Source organism: Tenrec ecaudatus, chromosome 6 (genome assembly GCF_050624435.1).
Source record: "Tenrec ecaudatus isolate mTenEca1 chromosome 6, mTenEca1.hap1, whole genome shotgun sequence".
Taxonomy (NCBI): Eukaryota; Metazoa; Chordata; class Mammalia; order Afrosoricida; family Tenrecidae; genus Tenrec; species Tenrec ecaudatus.
This window is the reverse complement of record NC_134535.1, coordinates 160,993,796-161,010,542: the sequence shown is the minus strand read 5'-3', so window position 1 is coordinate 161,010,542 and position 16,747 is coordinate 160,993,796.

Genomic DNA, 16,747 nt, shown 5'->3' with positions numbered 1-16,747 from the left:
TTAGCCCATTGTTGCACCACCGTATCAGTCCATCTCAGGCGTGGCCGGGGGTGGGAGTGGGAGTGGGCTTCTTATTTTCTTGCTGACTCCACTTCCACAAGTAGGATGTCTTTATCCGGGGATGGGTCTTTCCTAACAACACATTCCAGTGTATGAGATGGAACTGTAACACCTGCATTTTTAAGTACCATTGTGGCTATGCTTCTCCTCATGCAGATTTGTTTATTCTTTCCGGAAGCTCATGGCATATTGAATATTCTTTTCCAATACCACGATTCCAGCGAGCTCTGATTGTCTTTATTTTGATCTTCATAAAGTGAATCTTCCACCGCTTTTCTGCCAGGTTGCTGTACTGTGGTGGCTTGTGTATTGCTGTGATGGGGAAGCCATGCTACTGGTATTGCAAATACCAGCAAGGTCATCCAAGGTGAGTAGGTTTCAGCAGAACTTCCAGACGAAGAACAGACTACGAAGAAGAAATCGGCTATCCACTTCTGAGGAACTAGTCACGGGAATACCTGATGAGTAACTGCGGAACATTGTAAGACATCTTGCTGATAGATGAGCCCCTCAAGAACCGATTTGAGTCACTGCAAACAAATGACAGGAGACGCGATGAGTGGGGGGATGACATCAAGGACATCACATATCTCAGCATCTTGGGTCTGGAAGTCTTGTGTTCAAACAAGCATCCATCTAAGTGAGGCATCAACGAACTCCACACGCCAACCAGCCCGTGTGGTCCGAGGATTGTAAAACTATAATCCAAATCTGAAGGAGGAAATGACATCAGAGTGTACATTGTGAACACCTGGTTGGCACAAGGCCATAGATGACGGCGGAAGCCCAGAATCAGTCTGTAGGGTCCACACATGAGTTTAACCTCCGGTCCACTCCTTCTAATCATAGCGGAGGGATGTGACACGCGCTGCTGTCAGGCAGAGGTCGTTTTAAAGTTCATTAGGGAAGACATAGTTCGGTCAAAATGTAATCTTAGCATTTGATACCTTTTTGACCCATTTTAAAGCTGTTTCTCTCTCTTTTTAAGTGAACAGAAAATACGTGTCGATTAAACTCCTGGTGAATCGCCTCTGACCATGGACCAGCGATATGAACAGCCTGGCTATCATGCAGAATGCATTGGAAAGTGGATTGTTGCAGATGCAGTTAGGTTAAAATTTAGTGCCATATCATTTGATCTCCCTATTGATCCATTTAAATTTGTTCTAGTTTTTAGTATTTTATGCTTTCTTTTATTTTTTTAAATTATTTTTTTATAGTTTTTTTTATTTTAGATTAAAAAATTTTATTGGGGCTCATACAACTCTTATCACAATCCATACATATACAAACATCAATTGTATAAAGCACATCTGCACATTCCCTGCCCCAATCATTCTCAAAGCATTTGCTCTCCACTTAAGCCCTTTGCATCAGGTCCTCTTTTTTTTCCCCTCCCTCCCCGCTCCCCCCTCCCTCATGTGCCCTTGGTAATTTATACATCGTTATTTTGTCATATCTTGCCCTATCTGGAGTCTCCCTTTCCCCCCTTCTCTGCCATCCATCTCCCAGGGAGGAGGTCACATGCGGATCCTTGTAATCAGTTCCTCCTTTCCAACCCACTCGCCCTCCACTCTCCCAGCATCACCCCTCACACCCTTGGTCCTGAAGGTCTCATCCACCCTGGATTCCCTGTACCTCCAGCCCCCATATGTACCAGTGTACAACCTCTGCTCTATCCAGCCCTGCAAGGTAGAATTCGGATCATGGTAGTTGGGGGGAGGAAGCATCCAGGATCTGGGGGAAAGCTGTGTTCTTCATCAGTACTACCTCGCACCCTGACTGACCCATCTCCTCTCCTAAACCCTCCTATGAGGGGATTTCCAGTGGCCGACACTTGGGCCTTGGGTCTCCACTCTGCACTTCCCCTTCATTCAATATGGTATACACACACACACACACACACACACACACATATATACAAACACACATACATATATGCTTTCTTTTCTAATGAGGTTTTATCTGATTACTTTGTAATTCTTGTTCGTTTTTTGTGTTTGTTTGTTTCTACATGTTTTTCTGTGTGTGAAATCCAGGACAGGTAAATCTATAGAGACAGTAACTGGATTAATGTTCCTTGGGATGATAGCAGGGGAGATTGGGGGAAATAGTGAGCTAATAATGAGAAGTACAAAACTGAAGAAAATGTTCTAAAACTGATAGTGGTGATGATTGTATAACTCACGAAGAGTTGTTCATGATGCGATTGAACTGTTGATTTGTATGATATGTGAGTTATATGCCAATACAACTGTTGGGAAAAATAATATTTTTTTAAAAGGAAGAAATCTCATATATGAGTTAAAAGGTCATTGAAAAGACAGACGAGAAAAATAAATCAATGTGGATGTCAAAAAAGACCCAAACTTGCTCTTAATAGAAGAGTAGCCCAAACAAATAGAAGAAATGATGGGGTAAAAGAACTGGACAGGAAATTTTGAAGGACAGCTTAAAAAGACAAATTAAAATATAATTAAATGTGCAAAGACCTTGAGTTAAAAAAACCCAGAAGGGAAGAACATATTCAGCATATCGTTTTTGTTTGTTTTTCCAGTAGTTTTATAGGCATATAATTCACATAACATAAAATTCAGTCACATCAAGAAGAGTTGTACAATCATCACCACAGTACATTTTTAAACATTTTCTTAATCCTGGTACTCATCATTTCCAGCTACTCATTTCTCCAGAACTTTCCCAGTTACACTCCAAAGGAACCATTAATCCAGTCACTGTCTCTCCAGAGACAGATTTACCTGGTTTCCAAATACAAAGGTTTTTTTAAAAAAATTAACAACAATAACAAAATAAAACTTCAATTGAAGTGAAAATATTGATGTCTAGAACAAATGTAAATAAATCATGAGGGAGATCAAATGATAGGCAAACCACTGAGTAGAACTTTGGAATTCTGGAGTAAAGTTCTGCCATCCTCAGACAACTGCTCCCCTTTTTGAAAAGCAGCTGTTTGCCTGTTACTGAGTCTCACTTGAGACTCAACGAGATAAATGACTTGATTGGAGTGTGAAGAGAACAATGACTCTCCAAGGGCGGCCCCCTTACCGCTTTCTCCCTGATGATAGGTCCTGTGATCTCCTGTCTGAGCTAGTCCTTTGCCTCAACCATGTGCTGCACTGCTGTGGGCCGAGGCAACCCATGAATCCTATCGCTTTGCCAGACATGTATCACGCATCCCTAGAGTTTGAGGCTCCAGCAAGACCTGCTTCACTGTGCCTCTTGAGGATTGTGCTAGTCCGGGTAGACTAGAGAACAAATCCATGGAAACTCATATGTGTATGAGAGAGTTTTATATAAAGGGTAATTGTACATTAAGAAAGCATCACAACCCAGTCCAGTCCAAGCCCATAAGTCCAATATTAGCCCATATGTCTGATATCAATCTATAAAGTCCTTTTCAGACTCACAAAACACCTGCAATGGTGTGGAATGCAGGAAGATCACAGGCCAGTGAGTAGAAAGTTTTTGGATCCAGTGGTGTTGTAAGCATCTCAGTGCTGGCAGGGGTCTCCACGTGGCTTCTCTAGACTGGGGTCTGTCAGTGGAGTGCCATGTGTCTTGTCCTCAGGGATGACTCCCAGGAAGTGAGGAGAGAGAGACAGAGAGAGAGAGAGAGAGAGAGCGAGAGAGAGAGAGAGAGAGAGAGAGAGAGAGAGAGAGAGAGAGAGAGAGACACTGTCTCCCACCTCTAAGGAGGAAATCCAGGCATTCCCAGAACTCTCAGGAGAAGGCCATGCCCACAGAGAGGCCTCATTGGTTATGACACAACTGAAAGACTAGACTCCACCCCTTCATTCTTAATCCTATCAAGTCCCAAACTGACACCTGATTATGTAACTACCACAGAGCTACTGGCCTCTGCTAGAACTAAATATTCCATCTTCCTGCTTTTGCTGTCCCACTCTGTTGCTGCTTCCCCATCCTGCTTATCTTGCTGGAGGGAAAGTCCCTCTATCTACTCCCTTGACCTTGGACTCCAGTCTGAGTGAGATAAAAGACCTGCAGTATACTAACTGTTTCACAGAAGTGAGTTGAACTGAGCCCTCTGTACTGCTGATTTGACTAATTAGCTGAAATATTCCTCTCTATGAACAAACCTGTGTGTGTACATATATTCATAAGTATACTGGTTTTGTTTCTCTAGAGAACCATGCTTAGAACAATAGGTACCAGGAATGGTTCTAGAGAAACAAGGTCATAAATAGGGGTTTCCTCCCATCTGTAGACAATGGGACATCCCCTCAAAGGGTCACAAGGAAGGGATGAGTCAACCAGGGCACAGCATAGCACCGATGAAACAAATGATTTCCATTTCCATTGGTCCCTTGAGACTTCCTCACCCCCCACTTTTATGACCCTAGTCCTGCCTTTCCCTTCCAGCTAGAATGGAGCACATACACAGGAACAGATCAGAGAAGAGAGCTCAGCACACCAGGAATTCAGGAACAGAAACGGGAGTAGCAATACCAGGAGGGTAGGGGGAAGGTGGGGAGAGGAAGAGAAGAAAGGGGAACTGATCCCAATGAACAATGAATAACCACCCCCACCAACCCCCAAGTGGGATGAACAACAGAAACCATGGGTGAAGGGAGATATGAAAATGATAATAACAGTCAGTGTAAGATATGAAAATAATAATGATAATAATTTATCATGGGGTCATGAGGTCCTCTAGAGAAACAAAACCAGTGTACATATGAATATATGTACACACACAGGGGGTAGGAAGGGAAAAGAGGAGCTGAAACTAAGGGCTCAATAGAAAACAAATGTTTAGAAAATAATGATGGCAACATGTAAAAAATATGCTTGACACAATTAATATTTGGATTGTTATAGGAACTGTAAGAGTCCCTAATAAAATGATTTTAATAAAACCAAATATACAATAAATATATAAATTTTAATATAAATAAATATGAGTTTCCTGAATTGGTTCTCCAGCTTAATAAGGCCTAACACTACTCAGGCCTTATATGCCTGAAAGTATGGAGAAGGCTGGCACTATTGCTAGAGAGAATGGTGTTAATTTATGGTGTGAATATCAAAAATATCATCACCAATAGATGAAGTAATGATGAGAGGAGAGGCTCTGGGTGATCTTGTGCTTAATCTTTTTCAGTAGTTTCATGGGGATTAGAAATAAAGAGAAGCTGGTTGGCTGGTCTTCCTTACGATAGAAAATGTGACCATGGAAAGGGATAATCTCAAACCCTCAGAATCATGTCTCAAGTGCCAAATAACAAATCTAAAATCTTCTGCATGTGCCACAAAGGAGAGCCTTCTCTCCTCTAGAAAGAGAGCTGACGTCACCTAAAACCCAATCCAGGGTCTCATCATCCTAGTAGGTGAATTACAGCATCAGCTACATGATAGGTCTAGAACAGTGTCTGATATTAACGTAAGGGCACTAATCAGAAAGAAATGGGACCCTGAAACATGGGATGGGAACATACGGGCTGATGATCCAGAAGAGGAGGATATTGAGACCCAAGAGCCACCCTAGTCAATAGATTCACCCCTCCCAAATGGTGACATAAATCCACTGTCAGTAAAACAACTCACGCTTGAACACACTTATCAAACTGTTCGTGCTGAAATGCCACGTGGGGCTGCATCTGGAGCATTGCCTGGGGGCAGTGCCTCACAAGATATTGCTGAGCACCCCCAGGTACACACTCCCCTCCACCCACCCCCCCACACACTTATTAATAATTTTACACCTGTAACTAGAATTAAGTCTCAGAAAGCAGGTACAGGGGAGGTTCAGGTGATGACTCCATAAGAAGTGTGCTATACTCATATAGACCTGGTCCAGTGTGCTAATATGAACAAACAGAAGCCTGGGAAATACCCATTGGAATGGTTTCCAAGGGCTTGGGACGCTTGCTCAAGGAATGTAATAGACCAGTCTGAGTTCCTGGATATGGGCCACTAAGCACAGATTCTTCTATCCTTGTCTCAGCAACTGAGGTTAAGAGAGGACCTAATAGTTCAACTGCTTCTGCTGGTTGAGGGCATCATGGCCTCAAAGTTACTTCACGGAGCTGGAACGTTGGCTGGAACGTGGGGTGGCCACTGTGTGCAGTATGGCGACTGGAGGCAGCATCCCTACGGACGAAGAGCAGGCGACGGGGCTCAAAGGCAGCCGCAGGCACCGAAAAGGACCCTAATTTTTGGTCCCCTCCATCACCAGCAAGCGACTCATGGGCTGCACCTGTGAGGAGGACAACAGGGCTGGCATCTGGTTTTGGCTGCACAAAGGTGATGCTCAGCGATGCCCTAACCGTGGAACCCATTACAAGCTGGTGCCCCACCATTAGCTCACTGAGCCCCTGCACTGACTCACGCTAAACGTTTTCTTCTCTTCAATAGAGACTAGCTGTTGCATTTAGCAACTTCTATAAATAGAGAGAGAGAGAGAGAGAGAGAGAGAGAGAGAGAGAGAGGATCTAATAGTTCATTTGGTTGGTCCACTGAAGCATGGGCTGCCAGATGGCCTCAATTAGACCAACTTGAGGTGCCTGACTTACCTTGGTACACTGTAGAAGAAGGCATCCAAAAACTTAGGGAAATTGCTATGGATCTCAGAATAATCCCATAGACCCACAAAGGAACTCCTTGAGGACAGATCCTTCACCAAAACCATAAGGACCTAGTTTGTGAAGGGGACCTCACACCTGTGAAGACTCCTGAGACTGCTATTTTGTGTACACCAGGGTTAACAATGGGGACTGCCCTGAGTGAACTCTGACATTTGCTTTCAGTGGGGCTGATTGAGCCCTGAGGTGATAGGGGACAGGTAGCAGCACTGAATCAGTAGAGATACGGTGGGCATGGTGATCATAATGGGCAGAAAGGTTTCCATCGTAACCAGAGCAACCTGTGTCCTGTAGACTATGGCATTGGCTAGGTAGCCACGGTGTCCCTAGGAGTGAAATGCATGGGAAATCTACCAAATATTTACATGTTCTATACAGGCAGAAGACTGCTAGATCAGATAAACGGCAGTTCCTCTCAAATCTCCGGAATAGAGGGTCACGGCCACTCAATCAATTCCCTGACTTGGGCCTGTTTACAGACAGACACGGAACCCTTAGATGAGGGGACAGCCAGGTCTCTTTGAAGACGGACCCTGCTACATCAACAAAGATTTCTACAGTTAGTCTTTCTTCTCGCCTTCCCCAAAGGGGCCTGTGGCCTTTCACAAGAGTGACTGTTCATTGGGGGAAAGGAAATAATCAAACTTTTCATAAGGACTCATGGAAGTAGAACACTTTGAGGGCAGGGGGAAGGTGGGGAGGAAGGGCAAGAAATGGGGAACCCATCCCAGTGATCGATGTATAACTGTCCCCACCTCCCGCCAGGGTGGCGAATAACAGAAATGTGGTGTAAGGTATGAAAATAATAATAACTTATAACTTCTCCAGAGAAATAATTCTGCTGGATATTTTGACATTTCTAAATTTTCTTTGAAAAATCTCTGAAGCCAGCTCTGGATCCCTCAGCCACATTTTCTTTTACGAGTCCTACCCCCATCGTCAGCATGTCCTTCCCGCTTTGTCCCCATGCCTCCTCCCCCATTACTAACATAAAGCAGCATTTGAAGCTTTACAGGCCCCTTAGTAAGCTAGGCTAAGCACAAAGGAAATGAGTCTGTCTGCTTTTCCTGAATAATAGCACCTCTTTGTTTGGCTGAACATTTTCTTCTCAAATGTCATTCTCCTCTAACCCAGCGCCCACCAATCAGTGTTGGCCTTTTCTATTACCCTCGTTGGAATCTCAGATATAAAACAAATTCAAAACAGGAGGAAAAAGCAACACACAACAAAATGGTATTATGAGAGTTAAAACAGATAAAATCATTAGCCCCGCTGGGCTGATTAAACGTCTCTGCATCACAGATTCACTATCTTTAAACAAGCTTTCTTCTGATTCTGAACCTTTTCTTTTTTATTATTTTTTTAATTAAAAAAATTTTTTTGAACCTTTTCTATAAAAGGCAAGTTTGAAGGTTTAAGGAAAGAACTGGACCATCTATGATACAGAGTGGTAAATCAGAATTGGGGGAAGTGACTATAAAAATTACACAGCGCTGAGAGAAAGAATATGTATGCCTGAAGTTTTCCATCTATAAACCAACTTGTGTACACACTTGTATGTGTCAGTGTAACTGTGCTGTAGTTGTGTGCTCTTGTGTTGATTCTGACTGAAAGGAGCCCTACAGGATGGAGCGAAACTGTCCAATAGCATTGCCAGTCTTGATGGGTAGAGATCACCAGGACTTTTTGCCTTTGGTCACTGGTGAGTTCAAACTGCCCATCTTTTCGTTAGCAGCCCAATAACTCCTTGCTCATTACACCAGGGTTCTTTGTATGACCTTACTGGTTGCTAGAAATTTGAAGTACTGCAGGTCTGTCTAAATAAGAAAGGCTGGATGAACAATCTGGAGGTGAAAACAACAGGACCGACAGTTCCGGGGGGACATGGGAGAGGGGGAGGTGGGGAGAAGGAAGTGGTGGTAACCAATCCAGGGACAAGGGAAGAACAAGTGATCCAAATCGGTGGTGAGGAGGGTGTGGGGGCCCTGATAGGGCATGATCAAGGGTAATGTAACCAAGAGGAATTGCTGAAACCCTGGTGGGGACTGAGCATGATAGTGGGACAGGAGGGAAGTCAAGGGAAATAGAGGAAAGAGCTGGGAGGCAAAGGGCATTTATAGAGGTCTAGATAAAGACATGTACATATGTAAATATATTTATATATGAGGATGGGGAAATAGATCTATGTGCATATATTTATAGGTTTAGTACTAAGGTAGCAGAAGGACATTAGGCCTCCACTCAAGTACTCCCTCAATGAAAGAATACTTTCTTCTATTAAAGTGGCATTCTATGATGCTCACCTTCCTGACACAACCGTTGAAGACAAAACGGGTGCATAAGCAAATGTGGTGAAGAAAGCTGATGGTGCCCGGCTATCAAAAGAGATAGCATCTGGGGTCTTAAAAGCTTGAAGGTTAACAAGTGGCCATCTAGCTCAGAAGAAACAAAGCCAACATGGAAGAAGCACACCAGCCTGTGCAATCACGAGGTGTTGAAGGGATCAGGTATCAGCAGATCAAAAAATCATATCATTGTGATGAGAGGGGGAGTGCAGGGTGGAGACCCAAAGCCCATCTATAGGCAACTGTACCCTTACAGAAGGGTCTCAGGGAGGAGATGAGCCAGTCAGGGTGCAGTGTAGCAACAATGGAACATACAACTTTCATCTAGGTCCTAAATGCTTCCTCCCCCCACCCCACCAACCCACTATTATGATCCCAATTCTATCTTACAAATCCGGCTAAACCAGAGGATTTACACTGGTACAGATAGGAACTGGAAACACAGGGAATTCAGGTGGATGATCCCTTCAGGACCAGTGGTGAAAGTGGCAATACTGAGAGGGTGGAGGGAAGGTGAGGTGGAAAGGCGGAACCGATTACAAGGATCTACATATAACCTCCTCCCTGGGGGATGGACAACAGAAAAGTGGGTGAAGAGAGACATCGGACAGGGCAAGATGTGACAAAATAATAATTTATAAATTATCAAGAGTTCATGAGGGATGGGGAAGTGGGGAGGGAGGGGAAAAACGAGGAGCTGATGCCAGGGCCTTAAGTGAAGAGCAAATGTTTTGAGAATGATGTGGGCAATGGATGTACAAATGTGCTTTACACAATGGATGTATGTATGAATTGTGATAAGAGTTGTATGAGCCCCTAATAAAATGACTTAAATAAAGAAATAAAAAAATTAGAAGTACTTTAATAATGCGACTGTTCTGCCCACCCTCATTCTCACACTCACATTCCCCCAATCTTACCCTAAAGACTGCTCCATTCTTATGACCACAAGTCAACAACTAAAGGCAGCTTCTGGGAACTAGCTCCCTCTCTGATGAGTCTGTGTCTGTCCCAGCTAACCCTGAAAGTCTGCTTCATCGTTTCCAGCACTTCACTTAATAAAACTCTCCTTCTAGTCATTATTTCTCTAGTATTTCGCACAGGGACAGTGATGTTAGAGTAGAAATTCAATAACTGCTTCTGAATAAGTGAACAGAACAATAAGTTCCCAAGAGGCTGATCACCGGAATGGGATGGCCTACATAATTAATAAAATATTGATCACAAGGAATCAATATCTCTGGAGCCACACTGATATTCTAGATAATTGATCAGTTATTATCATAAGTTCCCAAAGGGCTGAGCACCTCTGCTTATACCATCAAACCTAGTTCCAGAGCTGCAACACTAAGGATACAATGACTTTTGAATGTTCAATTGAACTATAAAATTGTTGTTTGGGGCAAAAAGTTTCATAAGGGAATATATATATATGTGTGTGTGTATGTGTATATATATATATATATATATATATATATATATATATATATATATCCTATGACCTTCTGTATGGGTGGAGATTAATTCCCTATGCCACTTTTCTGTATTGTTTTACTCAAACTTATACAATTTTAATGCTTTTAAAATATGTATTTTGGAAGAAGGAAGGTGAGATGGAATGAAGATGGTTCTTAACTGAGGGCATCTTACTCCTTAACCTTCTTTCCTTCTAGCAAATGAAACATTTCCCCCTGTTTTATCAGGTAATGCAAGTTCAGTATCTCATTATTAAAAATATATAAAATACAAGAAAATTTTAAAAGAAAAGAATATTTTTAAGTACCTCAAAGCTGGCCACACAGAGACATTTAAGTACATGGACCTACACAGACTTCATTTCTTCCCTCTGCATCATTTTTAATAATCCATAACTGTTCATATGCTGGTGCGATCCCTATGCATCTTAAAGTATAATACAATCTTCCATTACACACGTCATAGATATCTGTTTTGGCTAAACAATATTCTTTCTAGTCGATCAACCATAATTAACCCCTTTCCTACCATTGCTTATTTATTGTTTTTAGTTGACCCGACAGCTTCGACTGATGATGACCTTATTTGTAACAGAATGAAAAGTTGCCCAGTCCTGGGCCACCTTCAAGGTTGTTGATATGTTCGAGTCGATTAGTGTCCCTGAATCTCAGTGCGATGCATGTTCTTTGGCCCCCATTTGACCAAGCATGAGGGCCTTTTCTAGCTTGGATCTTTCCTAATGATATGTCCAAGGGAAGGTGGGTTGGAGTGCTGCGAAAGTTCTTTGAAGGAACATTCTGACTGCGGTTCTTCTAAGACTCATTTGTTTATTCTTAGGCAGTCCAGGGTATATTGAATGCTCTTCACCAGTACCACAGCTCAAAAACATTTCCTCATTTGTCTTCCCTTTTCATTATCGAACTTGTGCATGCACATAAGGCAAGTAGAAGGTAAATTTTTATTTATTTATATTTATTTAGCCTCCGAAGATCTTTTTTTATTTAAGTTTCTTTTAATGTCCTGGTACTATAAACAACATAATATAACAGTAATGCTATTAATATCATCCTATATAAAACTCCTGTGTTTGTATGCATGCATTGTTTTATTTTGTAGAGGACAGATTCTCAAAAGTAGAATTATAATACTACAGAATATGCTATTTTTTGATATTTTGATTAAAAGATCATTTTATTGGGGGCTCTTGCAGCTCGTATAACAATCCTTACATCAATTAATCAAGCATATTTGTATATATGCTCCTATCATTATTTTCTAGACATTTACTTTTTATTGAACTATTGAAATCAGCTCCTCTTTTTCCCCTCCCCCACCCTGTGACCCCTTGATAAATTATAAATTATTATTATTTTCATATCTTAAACTGACTGCTGCCTTCCTTCTCCCATGGTTTCTGCTATTCGTCCCCCTGGAGGGGGTGGTGGTGGTGTGGTTATGTGTCAATCATTGCGATCAGTTCTCCCTTCCTCCTCTCCTCTCTTCACCTTCTCCCTACCCTTCTGGTATCACTACTCCCATTCCTGTTCCTGGATTCCGTGTGTTGGGAGCTCTTATCTGTACCTGTGCACATTCTCCAGTCTACAGTGAAAGGCAGGGCTGGAGTCATGATAGTGGGGGGTGAGGAAGCCTCAAGGAACCAGAGGAATACTGTGTGTTTCATCAGCGCTATCCCGTGCCCTGGTTGACTCATCCCCTCTCTCTGACCCCTCTATGAGGGGATGTCCCACATGGGCTTTGGGCTTCCACCCCACTCATTCTCAAGTGAATTCTAACCAATAGCAACCTTATCAGTCAGAGAGATAGGACAAGGCTCCTGTTGGCCTCACAGAGAGTGAGTGTCTCAGTAATACCGTATACACATAACTATTATATGTGTCTTACTATTATGTGTCAGACTGACTTATGCTTCCAAAAGGAAACTCCAGACATCAGCTTTGTTCAAAGTATTTTGTTCATGTAGCACATTTATTTCGCTCATGAAGTTCCAAGTATTTCGTCAAAGCATAAAAATAGTTATGAAGAATCGTGGCCTTTCATCAGAATGACCCCTGAAAAGAATGTTTCTTTCCAATACAGTCCTCGAGCTCTGGTAGCTGACACGCAGGTGTTGCAAACAGCCAAATTGATGGGCGCTAGCCCACATCTTGGGAAATCTGGCGCACAGCAAGTGGCTTACAAAGCAGTATGCCCGTGGATTTTCTTCCATGATTTGCTGTTTCGTTCACTGTGGTGACTCCTTTCCCATTTACCCCTTTTGCATTTCACTGGGCGTGCTTTGTTTAATGATTTTGATTGCTGTTACGCAGAGGACAGTTGTAGAGTTGATTTTATATCTTTGATACATGGCATGTAAGAGTATATCAGTAAAAGCTCAAAAAGTGATTTTCAAAAAGGCATCTTCTAGCCCCTTAGTGTGTCTAGTGAGTCATTTCCAACTGATAGTAATCTTAGGCCTTCCTGAGCTGTAATCTTTTTGGAGGGGCTCTGGTGGCACAGTGGCTAAAGCGCTGTTAACCCATGCGATTGTGCTACCATAAAGATTTGCAGCCTTGGAACCCCTATGGTGGCAGGTATGTGTTGTCCTGTAGGTCACTGTGAGCTGAAGTCAACTCCGTGGCCAAGCGTGGGATTAACCTTTTGGAAGCAGATCCCCTGGGGTTTCTCTGCAGAGCAGGCAGCCACCTTTCATTTAGCAGCCAACCACTCAACCATCATCATGAGCAGATTCTGAATCACAGGACACTATTGGTCAGGTTAGCGCTGCCCCCACAGGGTTTCTAAGGTTGTACATCTCTCTCCTGGGGAATGGCTGGTGCATTTGAATTGCCCACATTTTGGACAGCCGCCAAACATGGTGCCATATAAAAAATAAAAACTCAATTGCCTTTGACATGTAGTCACCCTATAGGACAGAGTTGAACTGCCCCTTAGGGTTTCTGGGCAAACATTTTTTTAAATTTAATTTTATTGGTGACCCTTACAGCTCTTATCACAATCCATACATATATCCATTGTGTCAAACACATCTGTACATATGTTGTCTTCATCTTTTTATTTTATTTCTACTTGAGCCCTTGGTAGCAGCTCGTTTTTTCCTCCCTCTTCTCTTTCCCCCGTATTCCCTTGATAATTTGTAAATTCTTCATTTTTTTCATGTCTTACACTGACCGCTATCTCCCTTCACCCACTTTTCTGCTATCTGTCCCCCTGGGAGGGGGGCATATATTGATTATTGTGATCAGTTTCCCCTTACTCCCCACCTTCCCTTACCCTCCTAGTATCACTGCTCCCCTTATTGGTCCCAAGGGGTTTATCTGTTCTGGATTCCCTGTGTTGCAAGCTCTTATCTGTACCAGTGTACATGCTGTGGTCTAGCCAGATTTGTAAGATAGAATTGGGGTCATGCTAGTAGGGGGTGGGGAAGTATTAAAGAACTAGAGGAAGTTTGTGTATTTCATTGATGCTACACTGCACCCCACTAGCTCGTCTCTTTCTTGTGGCCCTTCTGACAGGGGGTGAGAAGATGCTATTTTTAAAGATTTCTTGACCATACTGAACAATATTTAAGATAAAATACAAGTTTATTTTTTCACCAGCTCTCTTTTTTATTTGAGGAGATACTTTATAATGTGCCTTATTTTACTGTCTTGAAATTATAAGATAAAGGCATTTTCGTTCTATGTCCTAAGGAACGGCTGTCTCTTCTATTCTGACAGAGAGGAGGGTACATAATTACACTCCTCTCATTCCATCACTGCAACCCTGGTAGCCTAGTGGGTTACACAACCACAAAGTCAGCAGCTTGCAAGTACCAGTCACTGTGGGAGAAAGACAAGGATTCTACTCCTGCAAGGGCAGTCTACCTGTGTTGTAGGTTTGCTCCGAGTCATAAGTAAGTCGATGGCAGTGAGGGAGTCCCATCCCTGGAACTAGCTGACTGTTCAAAGTTGAATCAAGCTTAGCGATGTGGATAATGCCATTTTCAGGCCCTTCATCCGAATGGAGCACTGACTCAAATGAGAACAGGCAGCTACAAACATCTGTGAATAACTGGAACACGGAACGCATAGACTATGAATGCAGAACAACTGGAATTGCTAAAAATGAAACGGAACCCATACAGAATAATTTCTTAGGCATTAGTGAGCTGCAGGCTCGCTATGAGTCAGAATCTACTCAATGACAGTGAGTTTTGAGTGAACTGAAATGGATTGGTATTGGCCACTTTGAATTAGACAATCATACGGTTTCCTACACCAGGAATGACAGTTTCAAGAGGAATGATGTCACATCCATCACCAAAAAGAATACTTCAAGATTTATCATGAACTACGTTGCTGTCTATAATTGGATAAGATTTCTAAACCTACAAGAAAGACCAACTAATATCACTCTTACTCAGGTTGAAACACCAGCACTGGGCGGTGTTTCATTCTCTTGTGTACAAGGTCACTATGGATGGGAACTGGCCTGATGGCACTTAACAACAACAACAACAACAACAACCTTCCTCAGTCTAAAATTGTTCAAACATGCAATCAAGATGCACTGGTAATTACTGGTCACTGGAATTCAAAAGGCTGAAAACAAAGAAGAATCAGTTGGTCGAGGGAGAAAAGTCCTTAGCGATAGAAATGAAGCTGGAGATTTGATCAAGTTTTGCCAGCTCAATGACTTCTTCATTGGAAATACCTGTCTCAATAACATGAACACGTGGACATTACACAGAAATAAAATGGATTATATCTGTGGGAAAAGATGATAGACATGGCTCAATATCTTCAGCCAAATCAAGACCATGACCCAACCGTAGAACAGGACATCAATTTCTCATGTGAAATATCAGGTGAAGGCTGAAGAAAATGAAAATAAATTCACAAGAGTCAAATTATAACCTTGAATACATCCCACCTGAATTTAGAGATCATCTCAAGAACAGATTTGCTATACTGAACACGAATGACCAAAGACCAGGTGGGTTAGGGGGTGACATCAAGAGCATCATGCACGAAGAAAACAAAAGATCATTAGAAAGACAAGAAAGAAAGGGTCAAAGCAGATGTCATAAAAAGCTCTGAAATTTGCTCTTGAATGTCAAGTAGCTAAAGCATATGGAAGAAATGCTGAAGTAACCTTGCTGAACAGAATTTTCAAGGGACAGCTCCAGAAGACAAAATAAAGCATTATAATAAAATATGCAGAGACATTTTAATAAAATGTGTGGAGTGAGAAAATCGAAAGAAAAGAACAGGCTCGATCTGAAGGAACATAAGAAAAAACTCAAGCCTCAAGTTGAACGATTGAAGGATTCTACAGGCGAAATATTGAATGTTGCAGGAAGCATCGAAAGAAAATGGAAGGAATACACAGAGCCACTGTACCAAACAGGACTAGTCAATATTTAGTCATTTCAAGAGGTTGTGGATGATCCAGTGATAGTGAAGGAAGAAGTCCAAGCTGCACTGAAGGCAAAAACACAAAGCTGCAGGAATTGACAGAAAACAATCGAAATCTTTAAACCAGCTGAGGAAGAACTGGAAGCGCCCACTCGTCTGTACCAAGAAATCTGAAAGACAACTGCCTGGCCAGCTGACTTGGACGAGATGTATATTAAGTGTCCATTCTAAAGAAAGGTGACCTAATACGATGTGAAAAGTATTGAGCAATATCATTAATATAACATGCATGTAAAATTCTGCTGAAGAGAATTAAAAAACAGATGCAGCAGTACACTAATAGGGAACTGCCAAAAATTCAAGCTGGATCCAGAAGAGGATGTAGCACAAGGGGTATCATTGCTGGTGTCACATGGATCTTGGCTGAAAGTAGACAATATCAGAAAAATAGTTACTTGTGCTTTTTTGACTCTGCAAAGACATTCACCTGCGTAGATCATAAAAACCTATGGGAATATTGTGAACAATGGGAATTCTAGAACACTTAACGATGATCATGAAAAACATGCACATTGACTAAGAGAAAGTTACTTATGCAGAACAATGGGATTGTGCATTGTTTAAAATCAGGAAAGGTAGGAGGTCAGGGTCGTATTCTTTCATCATACTTGTGTTAGACAGGGTTCTCTAGAGAAACAAAACCAGATTGCTAATAATTATATATATATATATTTATACAGATAGATAGATAACACAAGAAATGGACAGTTAAATTATATACAGATAGATAGATGTATAATACAAGAAATGAACTGATAAATTATAA